This window comes from Amblyomma maculatum, chromosome 2 (genome assembly GCF_055883805.1).
Source record: "Amblyomma maculatum isolate TAMU_Amacu chromosome 2, ASM5588380v1, whole genome shotgun sequence".
NCBI classification, from domain to species: domain Eukaryota; kingdom Metazoa; phylum Arthropoda; class Arachnida; order Ixodida; family Ixodidae; genus Amblyomma; species Amblyomma maculatum.
The window spans coordinates 116,090,750-116,104,589 of NC_139345.1; positions in this window are offsets into that span (position 1 = coordinate 116,090,750).

Sequence of the window (13,840 nt, forward strand, 5' to 3'; positions counted from 1 at the left end):
GCCTTGTTTTTACTGCTTGTATAGCGCTTCTCCATCTCTGCCGGCAAAGAATATAATCGATCTGATTCCTGTACAGACCGTCCGGTGAAGTCCATGTGTACAGGCGCCTCTCGTGGTGTTGAAAATGAGTATTCGCTATGGTCAGGTTGTTTTCTGGACAAAACTCTACTAGCCTCAGCCCAGCTTCATTTGGCTCGGAAAGACCGAACTTGCCTACAATTCCGGATATTTCTTCACTCCCGACCTTAGCATTCCAGTCTCCTATGAGAAAAACGACGTCTGATGATGGGGTGCGGTCTAAAAGACATTGTAGGTCCGCATAAAATCTCTCAACGTCGGCTTGTTCAGCAGTAGTAGTCGGTTCATAGACTTGGATAACTGTTATATTGAAAGGGTGACCTTGGATCCGAAGTGAAATCATTCGGTCGTTTTTGGGGTTTTACCCTAGCACTGCTTTGCACATTCTTCTGTTTACTATGAGAGCGACCCCATTCCTTCTCTTGGATTCGTGCCCACAATAAAAGACATAATGGTCGCCGGAGTTAAATTCTCCCATTCCGGTCCACTTGAGTTCACTGATGCCCAAGATATCAATGTTCAATCTGCCCATTTCTCGCTTGACGACATCCAGTTTACCTTGCGTCATAGATCTTACATTCCATGTTGCTATGTGATATATCTCCTTGCAACATCGGACTTTCCGGTCGCTTCCCGACACATCCACAACTGAGCGTCCTTCTGGCTTTAGCCCAGCCGCTTCATTCGTCCTGGAGCTACTAGGAATCGCCCTTTGTTCATCCCCAGTAACCTGTGGGACGCCTTCCAACCTGAGGGGCTCATCTTCCGGCGCCATATCATTAATGGTATTGTGACTGGCCATAGGGTTTTCTTGGCAGGAAATACTGGAGTGGATTGCCATTACCTTCTCCAGTGAATCACATTTTGTCAGAACTCTCTGCCGTGACCTGTCTATCTTGGGTGGCCCTACACAGCAGAACTCACGACTTCATCGAGTTTCGCAAGCCCCTCCGCCACGACAATGCAGTGATCCATGAAGGGGCATCTTCGCATAGGTCGTCGCTATACGTCAGAGCTTCGATTAACTCAAGCGCAGGCGCTCCTGCCGCACATCAAGTGGTTCATTCGTTAAGTTTTTCGACAGCTCTCCCTCAGCCCTCACCACACCTAGTCCCACCTGAGCCATATTTTTAACGATATATTCTTTCTTGTCTCATGAGGCGTAAAAGTGGCGTCACCAGAGTGTGTTACCGCGAGTTCAGAATAGAGCCGTGGACATAAGTGCGGACAGAGCGTGTCTACATTCTGCTGTTATTCATTCATAAAAAATTAGGTCCGGTTTATTTCTGGCTAAGGCTGGTCTAGTTGCGAAAGCAACAGCATGCATGGCTACGTTTGTGGTTAGTTGGCGTTTTACAGTGGCAGCTATGGCTATATCAAGAAGGCGAAGATGGTCTGCACGTCTATGATCTTCGACGTCTTTAGACTCAACGATTTAACCAGCAGCGGCCATAGACCGCTTCCTCCATTTCTCTAGACGTGCAGTCCGCTATTCATCCATTTATTCAGCATGCAGTCTCTTGAGGTTTTGGTTGCCCCTGCGTCTGGCTTGTGCCGTTTCTCGAGCCTTCTTGTATATTCTTCCTCCGTTTCCTCGACACGTTTTGTGCGCTTTGTCTCGTTACGGCGTTCTCGAGGACTCAACCCAGAATCTTCTGTAGTCACCGTAGTCACTCTGGGAAGTACGACTTCTTGTAGCTGCATCTTCCTTACGACGCTGCTAGAGTCGTGCAGCGCATTCTTCTGCTGTCTCTTGAGAGCGTCGTCGCATTCTAGGTTCATTCTGTCGTAGTTGCCTCTTTTTAGCGCTCTCCATAACGACTATATTACACCAATTACTCTGAGACGAAGCACGCTTACACCCTAGAAGAGTCAACCTCCTCTCCTCTGCCCGCGGAGCACAAAAATGTCCTCTAGGTGGCATTGAGCACACATCTGGGTGGAACACACTGCGGCGCCATCTGGCAAAGCTCGGCTAAGTGGTTGCTAGACGCGGCTGTTCAAGGTCATTAGTGGCCGCGGACACGGCATACGCGACGAACTCAAACCTGACTTAATGTTGGTTTCGCAAAAAGAACTGTCCATGGCGCTAACCACTAACCTACTCCTACTTTCTACGAACGTGTCCACAATTCTCCTTGTCTCTCGTAAGTTTACTCCTAAGGCCTATGGAGGGCACTGGAGGAAATGAAAACAAGGTGACTGACACGCAACATAAGTAAAAAATAAATAAAGATGGAACGAAAAACAAAACAAAAATAACACACGCACAAAAATACTCAAATAATAATGTATAAAACACCGCCAAAAAGGTAAAATAAATAAAGTAAATATAAACTTGGCCCAGTCGGAAAAGTAACGTAACCCAAACAAGCTCACAACGGAAGTAGACTCGGAACTCGCAAAACACTTTCGAATTTCCGCGCGTAAGAGCCGCGTTGAGACTACATGCGCATCCGTCGTACCATATTTATCGCAGTGCGCACAGCAGCTGGAATTCCCGTTTACGTAGCTTGCGACTGCACATGTCATGGAGGAAGGAAACAACTAAGGAGAGGCCCTTGCCCATGGAGGAAGGAAACAACTTGAGAGGCCCTTGCCATTCTCAGTGCATTGGAGAAAGTGCGGTGGAAGTGACGTTAAAATTTAGGGTTAGCCAAGTCGGGCCGTTACCAACGGCGACGCTGTTGCTATGAAAACTCGGGCCACTGGCAACAGGTCCCTAGGTACGTAAGAGTCGCGGAGAAAGAAAATGCGGAGGGTAAAGGAGGAGGAGAGACGTTGCAGCGTCCAGTCGCAGAGCGGCCGCGCCGGCTTCAAGAAAATGACATCAGGGACTCTCCTAAGTTCTTTCCTTCCTCCATGCCCTTGCCATTTCCAATGCATTAGAGAAAGTGTGGTGGAATTGACATCAAAATTTAGGGTTAGTTAAGTCTGGCTATTAGCAACGGCATCACTGTTGCTATGAAAACTCGGACCCCCAGCAACAGCGTTGCTAAGGGCTCGAGGTTCGTGAAGGTTGCGGAGAAAGAAAAGGCGGAGAGTAAAGTAGGAGGAGAGACTTAGCAGCGTCCGGTCGCGGCGCGGCCGCGCCGGTTTCAAAAAAGTGACGTCAGGGCCTCTCCTAGATTCTCTGCTTCTCTGCAGTATGTGCCACAGTCTGCTCTGGGCATGCCTGGCCGTTGCCTAGCAACGGAGACGCGGAGTGCAGGAACAGGTGTGCGGCTGTCTGAGCCGCAGCGAGTTGTTTCGCGCCACTTTCCCTGTGACACGGAGCACAATGGAGATTGTGACCACGGCTCCTGAAGAAGGGGTCTTAACTGCAGGACTAGAAAAGTGTCGAAACACCTGGACCGGCAATGCTGACTCCAGAGAGGTATATGAAGAGCTGTTAAGGGACCTCGCCGCGATCAATGTGTGCCTACGGACAGAGCACTCTCTCAAGTCAAAGGGTATGTTCCTTCATTGCCGGCATGCAAAGCGCACCTGGTTCATTAGGGCGAATGCCTTTGTTGCCCCATCGTGGTCGTCAGCAAAAGTAGTGTCACGCACTTGCGGCGGCTCCGATTCGTCGAGACGGAATGACGTCATGGAGGTCTCGACCAATTACAGAGCATCACCACAGTATGCGCGAATGCGTTATGACCATATACTAGTCAATAATCAATTACTAATTAATCCCCAATTAAGTCATTAAGAGATAATTCTACTATTTGCTCATTAACGACTGGTAAATTAATCACTATATAAGGTCTAATTAATATTAACTGCCAATTAGTGACAGTTGTGTAATTATTTATTTATTATTTAATGCCGCGCACCCGGTAAAATCAACCACACAGCAGTAAACGTACAACTGCGAAGACACAAGGAGCGCGATCTCGTCGCTGCCAAGTAGAATTCGCCATGTCCTTGAATATGAGACCTTCTGTGCGCAGTGATGTGTTAGCAAGAAATAAAATTAGAGATATACTCTGAATCCTTATACTCAATGGTCACTAGCCTGCCCTCATTCTCAGTAGCCATCTGCACGTCAGTAGCCATCGGCACGTTGACATTGTCGGTCTTCTTCCTCCCTGCGGGAGCCACCGCTACCTGTCAACCTGCACTGACAGGTTCACGAGGTGGCCTGAAGCGATGCCCCTTCTGGACATAAGGGCGGAGTCGATCGCAAGAGCGCTCATCACACTCTGGATAAGTCGCTACGGCGTTCCTTCCACCATTACGACTGATCGTGGTCGTCAGTTTGACCCAGAATTATTTGCTAACCTACCTCGCCTCAATCAATCAATCAATCAACTGAGGATGGCGACATTACCCTAGAGACAAGGAACAATAATTTCAGAGATATCATTACCGAGTGTGCGGTAGAAGTAGGCGGTAGGATAGTTAGAGGGGATACCGGTAAGCTGTCTAAGGAGACGAAAGATTTGATTAAGAAACGCCAGAGTATGAAAGCTTCCAATCCAACAGACCAGATCGAATTGGCCGAGATATCAAAGCTAATCGATAAGCGCAAGGTGGTGGATATAAGGAAGTATAACATGGAGAAAATTCAGCATGCTGTAAAGAACGGGGGAAGCCTTAAAGCGGTAAAGAAGAAATTGGGCGTAGGCAAAAACCAGATGTATGCGATAAGGGACTAGGCGGGCAACGTCATCACTAATATGGACAAGATAGTCAAAGTAGCCGAGGAGTTCTATACAGATCTCTACAGTAGCCAAAGTAGTCAGGACCGTAATGAGATTGGCGGTAGGGAAAAACAGTCAGACGTTCCACCAGTGACGAAGGACGAGGTAACGAAAGCACTAGAAACTATGAAAAGGGGGAAATCAGCTGGAGAGGATCAGATAACTACAGATTTGCTGAAGGACGGAGGGGATATCGTGCTAGAAAAACTGGCCACCCTGCATAAGCAGTGCCTGGTGTCATCGACGGTACCGGAACCATGGAAGAATGCAAATATTATCCTCATTCATAAGAAAGGGGACTCTAAGGACCGTAAAAATTAAAGACCAATCAGCTTACTGTCTGTTACGTATAAGATATTTACTAAGGTACTCGCTAATAGAATCATGACAACCTTAGCAGCAATCAAGCAAAGGATCAAGCAGGGTTTCGGAAACGGTACTCTACTATCGATCATATCCATACCATCAATGAGGTGATAGAAAAATTCTCGGAATATAACTAGCCCTTATACATAGCGTTCATTGATTACGAAAAAGCATTTGACTCAGTTGAGACCTCGGCGGTGATGCAGGCATTGCGAAATCAGGAGGTAGACGAGCCGTACGTGAAAGTGCTGGAAGATATATATAGTGGCTGCACAGCAACCATAGTTCTCCATAAAGAAAGTAACAAAATTCCCATAAAGAAAGGTGTTAGGCAAGGAGACACAATCTCCCCAATACTATTCACAGCTTGTTTAGAGGAAGTATTCAGAGACTTGGAATGGGAGAAGTTAGGGATAAGGGTGGATGGAGAATACCTCAGTAATCTGCGATTTGCTGATGCATTGCCTTGCTAAGCAACTCGGGGGATGAACTGCAAATAATGATTGATGACGTAGACAGGAAAAGTAGAAAGGTAGGCTTGAAAATCAGTATGCAGAAGACTAAGGTAATGTTCAACAGCCTCGGGAAGGAACAGCAGTTTACATTAGGTAGCAAAATACTGGAAGTAGTAGGCGAATATGTCTACTTAGGACAGGTAGTAACCGCAGATCCGGACCATGAAAAGGAAATAACAAGAAGAATAAGATTGGAATGGTGTGCATTTGGCAAGCACTCGCAGATTATGACTAGCAGCTTACCGGTATCGCTCAAGAGGAAAGTGTACAACAGTTGCATCTTGCCTGTATTCAGCTATGGGGCTGAAACGTGGAGGCTAATCAAGAGAGCTCTGCGTAAGTTGAGGACAACCCAGAGGGCTATGGAGCGAAAGATGGTAGGGGTAACATTAAGAGATAGAAAGCGTGCAGAGTGGGTCAGAGAAATAACTCAAGTTACCGACTTTCTAGTGGAAATTAAGAAGAAGAAATGGGCATGGGCAGGACATGTAGGGCGAAGAGAGGATAACCGATGGTCGCTTAGGGTAACAAACTGGATTCCAAGGGAAGGAAAGCGTAGCAGGGGGCGGCAGAAAGTTAGGTGGGCGGATGAGATTAAGAAGTTCGCAGGGGTCAAGTGGATGCAGCTAGCACAGAACCGGGTTAAGTGGAGAAATATGGGAGAGGGCTTCGCCCTGCAGTGGGTATAATCAGGCTGATGATGATGATGATTATTATTATTAATACGACCACATTAAGACGACCTCTTACCACCCTATTTCAAATGGTATCAATGAACGTTTTCACCGGCATTTAAAAGCTTCACTTATGGCGTCCGCTTTTCCGCACCATGGATTGAGTGCCGTCCTGCTTGGTCTCCACGCCATACTTCGCAGGTACTCTTCCACCTCTGCAGCGGAGTTAACGTTTGGCACCACTCTCCGTGTCCCTGGCGAGTTCTTCGAGCCCTCGCCACCCACGCCTCCTGACGTCACAAATTACGCCTGCCGACTACGTAACGCTATGGGCAATGTCATTCCACCACGGCGGCGCCAATATTCCCGTCGTATCCACGTTCCCCCCGACCTGCAGCGGTGCACACACGTCTTCGTTCGCCACGACGCTGTACGTCCACCTTTACGGCCGCCATACGATGGTCCGTGCCAGGTCTTCCGGCGTGCTCCTAAGTACTTTCTACTGCGTATCAACGGCCGGGAGGACACGGTCTCCGTTGATCGCCTTAAACCCGCCTACCTTGACTCAGATGTCATCGCAAACTGTGCCACTGCAACCCCTCCCGATCATGCCACTTCTCGCCTCGTACGGTTCACACTCCCAGCGTCCGCTTTTCGCCATTCTCCTTCGCTCATGGCTTCATCGCTAGAGGGGGGGCTGTGGCATGCAATCGTCGTCTCGGCTGAGAAGAAGACGACAGGCTCAGCATGTCTGCCAGGCACGCGCAGTTCGTTCTACGTGGCTATAGGCCTGAATGCAAGCGGTTCGATGTCTCGTTGCCGCCTGGCACAGCGGGGCCTGCCAAAATATATTTGTGATGACCCGATGACAAGTATTCGTGGTTCATCTCCACAGCACTGTTTGAATGGCCGTGCAAGGCATTCTATAAAATATTCAGGTAATCATTCTGCCGCCGTATTCATATGGGACTGGGACTAACGTAACCCTCCATGATGTTGTCATCGACTGTGCTCCGACTCGAGTAGAGCTCTATACTATGGCAGCTTCCATGGTAACATTGAAACTTGCGATCTTCTCTTGTTGGTAAAGCCGTTGTCGTTGACAGTAAAGAAGTTCCAAAGTGCTCTTCGACGATTGTACCTCTGTCTTTGCGACTATTTTGCGATGCAAGGATCTCCTTCACGCCGTCTCATACTTTTCTATTTCTAAGCAGCCATTGTCTGTTGCTGATTTACAGCCTGCTCACCCTAATCGCCGGCATCACCGCATTGTTGGTCTCGAACCCGTTTTCAAGACACTTCGCACTGCGCCGTCGTGAATACGTCGTCACTGTGCAGCTCTTCTGTTCCGTTATCACACAACGCCGCTTCAGAATCGCCGCCGCTCCACATAAACGCAGATAGATACAGATTCTACTGGCTCTGATCCCATTCACAAGCTTCAAGTTAACCCCCAACGCTTATCTATGTTTACTGCGTATGTATTTAATAATAAGGTATTATTTGCGATAAAATGCTGGCGCCTTTCGTCGCTGACCTTGAGTACCCTGTAGGATGTTTCAGATTGGCTGCCAGAACACGAAGCATACGAAGAAAAATTTTCAAAACTTTTCGAAACTTAAGTGAAAGGGAATGTGATAAGTTTCACCGCATTAAATACTTCTACAAAGCCACGTACCTGATATTCTTGAACAAATAATTATTATTCGTGATGAAAAACCACTAAGAGCGAGGAAATAATGTATCATCAGCTTGTCTTATATTTCGGTTAAAGTTATAAGCACCCTTTATCTGTGACATGGTTTCTTGCGGAAAGGCGGTGTTTCAGCACAGTAGGGATACAGATTGAACAGAAACCAGAAAAATAAACGTTTATCGTTAGGTATAGGCAGCCAACACATGGGCCCAGATAATATAGTTTAAAAAGGACGACATTTATCATAAAGTAATTCGTTAACAAATACGCTAATATGTTCTGTGCAGAATTATAATATATATTTGCACAAGGTTTCCGAAAAGTGCCTTTTTAACTCTTTTTGTAGAGGTAGGTTACTTGTGGTATTCTGCGCCTGATCTTACTACAAAACCCGGAGAGTAATTTTTGTTTAATATCTGACATGAAAAAGGGACTCCCAATATATTTGATATTCGATTATTTTTGCCGATTTTAACCACAATTACGGTTATGACACCTCTTGCTCATTATGTGGTGCTTATTTTTGGTACTTCGTGCGGTTTAGCATCCTAAAGCGACTCAGGCTATGCGAGACGCCGTAGTGGAGAACGTCGGAAATTTCGACCATCTGGGATTCTTTAACGTGCATTGACAACGCACAGCACACGGGCGCCTTGCTTTTCGCCTCCATTGAAAAGCGGCCGCCGACGCCGGAATTCGAGCCCGCATCTTTAGAACAGTAGTCGAGCGCCGTAACCACTGCGCCACTCATCACATACGTTTCAGTGTACAACTTATACCTCAAGTTCCTCCTTTAGAAGTTTGAAATTTTATTTAAAATCGAGGATCAAATGTGGATGCTTTTTGTAAATAATCGAGTAGAAATCAGGTATACGTATTCCGCGAATTTATGCCGCAATTAGTTTTTTTTTGTTTTACTAAAGTAAAAAAAAATAATCACGGTCACTCGAATTTATCTTGCACATGAATCCATTAATTTTAAAGCATGCTCTGTAGGCTGGGTTTACGGCACAATTCTTTTAGGGTAGTTCTTTCTCCTTTTCATTCTGTGGGCCTGCTTATATTCTACGTATGCAGTATGGACCTGTCGGGACGGTTTACATGCTCGAATCACAATAACGATAACGACAAAGTTGTCACTCGCCATACAGAGTGGCATTAGAAGGGCGTAGGATAATGAAGAAGGGCTATTGAGAAACCAATGGCAACATGTGCCCGATACTCCAGCGTGGTATATCGTGTTCTTCTCGATCCCATTCCGAAGTGGTGCCTTGCATCAGTGACCGGAGTCTAAATGCGAATTATGGCCTTACATAAACGTTTGACCTTCGGTCAAAAGCCTTGTCACCAGTAAATATTTAAAGAGAGATTTTTGACATGCAATGTAGGAACACTGCACTAGGGGATTAGAAATCAGAAAATGTTTAGTTTTTCAAACCAAAGTGGACATAGTTTTACCAGTTAACCTAATTGCTACGCTTTTAAGTCTAAGGCTGCGCATAAGAACAGCTACTTCTACCCTAACTTTCTTCAGACGCGCGATTGGACCTGAATGGTATGCTAATCGACTCTGACTTGGATATTCAACGGTTAATTGCAGGGTGATCAGGTTATAACCTAGTAAACGTAGTAAGCGCACGACTTTGGTTAATAACGACCAGGGATGGGAGATGTTGCGCACTTTTCTCGGAAGATGTCTTTTTCGGGAAAGAAATAATAAACTTCAAAATGTGAAAACGTCCTTGTTCCGTCCACAAAAAGTGAAGGCCACACTACTTCCATTCATATTGTTACGTGGAAGATCTACAGTCTGAAAGCTCTCCGCACAGCTAACGTTGATGAGGGCACTGATTTCACGACACTCAGCGTCGTCGTCTTCTCGGAGTCTGTTGCACTTCTTCATCCTCATCACGAACAGCGAATACAGAAGTAACAATATCAACAAGTTCGGCATTGGCTTTGCGTCCAGAATGCTGTGGTCTCTTAAACAAAGCACTGACCACATTACTCTTAAGATCAAGGGCAAGTTGATCGCATACTTTTGAGTGCCTCGCTGGCCAGACCTGCCTCAGCAATGATGAAGAGGACTGATGCACAGATGCAAGGCGTTTGCTGTTCGCAGAATCTGCTGGCAGTTCAGAGGACGAAGGAGAGGCAAATCACACGTGCACTCCCGTCATTCGAGGCAAGAATGTGGCTGTTGAGCTCACGCACTATGGCGGCACCTTCGAAGGCAATGTCTTGGACGAGGACATGTACGACCAAAAATTGGGGTAGCACTTAAGTTCCACCTCTAACGGTGCGACGCGACAGCGTTTATGGTTTAACATGCCGAGTCCTTTTTGTGGATTCTCGTTCCCGTCCATTCATTTTGTGAAGCGCTTATTCACAAAACCTCTATTTCTGCCTCTATAATCCACCCATTTTCATTATAAGGTTGCAATTGTAAGATACCAAACAATATGCACAACTACCGGACTGAGATATAAATCCACGCTTCAACCTAAGCCGTGCGAACGTGCGCTGTTACAGCGTGTCTTACTCGGCAATCAAGGGTCTTGGAACGCTAGATCCCGATGTCACCTATACCAGCTCAACAAAGCCCGAATTGGCAGCTCCTGCCAACTCGACCATCTCACGTGGTCTCATGGCGTCACATCATCCGACGACCAGTCAGTGCGCGGTCATTTCACCTGCCTACAAACACCCGCCGGAGCCACGCCCGCGATTTTTAGCTCGTTATGCCGGCAACGCCGATAAATTCGACGCCGGATTTTCTGGAGAACGAGGATTTCAACGGCATCGCGTTAAAATAAACAGCAGTCTCTCTCCATGACGCACGCTTCCGTGCCTTTCGGATAGTCCAACACAAGAGCAGCACAACTCCGGCATCTACTAATCTCGTCTCCATGTACTAGAAACCCCGTCACCATAGCGCAAACTTCTTCCAACATTCAGGACGGGTTGACTGTTTTGCGGAGCTTGAAATAGCCTTGTTCCCTTTTTGGCACTATCCCCAGCTATACTTAAATCGTGTCCGACGTCCCCCTCACGGCAGAACAGTTCTCTCCTCTTTTAGCGGCCACCAATTTCCCACAACGTTCAAGGCTAGCCTAATTAATATCCTCTCCTCCCTGATCCTCCTCGGTACTGTCCTGTTCCGACATGTCCGTGACGGACTCGAGAAGTTGGTACGATTGCCCTGTGTCATCGAACCTGGCGGCGGGGCCAATAATTTCTTCTATACCCCTTACAACCTCAGGATGACACTTGGAACGGATTATATATCAGGTGTCCTAGAAAAATATTACCAAGCCTTTCAAACTCGCCCAATGAATGCTGTCGATGGCCTTTACATGGCCAAATTTTTTGAACAAATTCAAGCTGTCAGTTCATGACAAAGTTCAGAGGAAACATTTGTCTAGGCATCCAATCCTGAGTACATTTCTATCAATACGTTCATAAAGCATTTTGCGACACCCCACAATTGCCCGGCAATTATTTTATTGCGTAAGCAATAATACGCCAGGCTTCAGCCCGTCGCGTAAACCCGGCTGGTAGCCACGTTTGACCTTTAGAGCGACCGCAGATGGGACCCCTCTTCAAGCCATCGGTTAAACCCGGTCGGTAGCCACGCCGCGCCGCAGAAGAAGAAGAAGAAGAAGAAGAAGAAGAAGAAGAAGAAGAAGAAGAAGAAGAAGAAGAAGAAGAAGAAGAAGAAGAAGAAGAAGAAGAAGAAGAAGAAGAAGAAGAAGAAGAAGAAGAAGAAGAAGAAGAAGAAGAAGAAGAAGAAGAAGAAGAAGAAGAAGAAGAAGAAGAAGAAGAAGAAGAAGAAGAAGAAGAAGAAGAAGAAGAAGAAGAAGAAGAAGAAGAAGAAGAAGAAGAAGAAGAAATAGGGGAAGCCGCGTCGGCTTTGCCTACGCAACCTACCTGGTTTAACTAAAGCTAAACCCCAGCTATTTTTTATTTCAGAAATGGAGCCTGTTGTTTTTGATAGCAATTTCAAGTGCTCGGTGCGAGTGCAGCAAAATTTTAAACCCGAAATTTGCTACGTGTAGGAAACTTAAATTATTCCCATCATTATAAATGCATCACAGCTTCTTACAACATCCGAAAGTTGTCTTACAACTAAAAGGAGTCCCAGAAAGCTAGACTTGCATATGCTTGTTAGTCAAAGTTAATTATTTAGTAAATGCTCATCTGGTAAATTTCATGTATTTGTTCAGGCACAAAGGGTTCGGAAGTTTTAGTCGCCCAGAAAACAGCTGGCTCCAACGTTTGCTGCGAGGCACCTTTTGTGCTGCTTTATTCACCAGCCTTCAAAGAATGCTATAGGGAACCCAAGCTCAAGTTTCGCCGCGCGATGGCAGCGCCGCATTCCTGGCATGGTGGCGAAATGTGAAACGATGGGACGTCGCCGGAGCAGACGCTCCGCTAGCTTCCTGTGCATGTGCGGCGATCGAGTTGCGCCTGGCGGTTATTTGGCGGTACAAAAACGTTTCCGTGGATGCGAAACGGAGGTACTAAGTAGCATTGTGTCATGGGTAGCCACAATAGTAGGCGAAGCGCCAAAAGACGAGGTTCACGTGTGGAACTTTGCAGATTTCATTGGAAGCGTTTCCACAAGACCTGTTTTCCAACCGCATGACAGCATTCTGAGAAGTCTCGCGTTCTTTGTGGAAACGAAAAGGGCTAATTTTCCCCTTCTCCATAAACTCAAAAATGTTCGACAGCTGACAAAGACGTCTTAGAGACGCATCAAAAGAGTACAATGGTACAAGAGTACAATGGAGTACAACCATGTATACGAAGTGAAGGGGGTGGAGGATTATCCTGCTCTTCGCTCCGCGCGTGTCTTGCTTTGCCAAATTTCTGTACTCTCTTCCTGCTTTGCGAGTGCTCTGAAAACAACCAAATCAACAGATATCCAGCGTGCGACGTCCGCGATCGACAATGATGTGTGAATGTGCCCTATGACCAAGAAAATATCTAGGAAGGAGGCCTCTTTTTTTTTTTGTCTGTGTGTGTGTGTGGGGGGGGGGGGGGAACATGCTTGGCTGAGCCGCTTTTACAGATTTCCGCAAATTTGCCAATAAATGACCCAACATTATTATTATTCATAACAAAAATATGTTGGAAGTGCAATACAAAAGCGATCCTAGTTATGGCTCGATTGACACTACTTGCACGGAGCACCCTATTCGCGTCACAGGTTTCGTAAATGCAAACCAAATATAAATGAAGCACAACCATTTAGTAAGAACCGAAATAAAGCAGGATTGTAGTACAAGCTTGGATTTCACCTTCCTTCCGAGCCAGCGAGCCGGTTATGTCGCGTGCAGCGCGCGGAGCACGCATGTGCTTTTGAGACTGCTAGCGTTCGTGCCTTTGAAGAAACATATCCTTCGGACTATAGCTTATTCTACTGCAAGATTTGCTTTAGTAACGTCGTAAGAATAAAAACAAAACCGTATATAGATATCATGCTACAGGCCAAAACGATGATCAACAAGCGAGCAGCTTTATTTCAAAGTACTGATAATACTTCCGCAGTTCTTAAACATATTATAATGTAGCGTGTGCAACAGCAGCCGCTAGGCAGCTGCTCATCGAGAGTCTCGTGCGCGGACTCGAAGAAGTGGCCCCGTGGCGTTCGATGAGAAGAAGCTGAAGTCGGCTGCTGTCACTCGGTGCTCGACCTGCTCTCCTGTGCCTGCTAGATCAACCCCCTATTAAAACCAACCTTCTGGTTACGGGCCTAAACGGCTACGTGACAATATACGACAATATAGTTACACAGCTGACTTACCTCGAGATAAA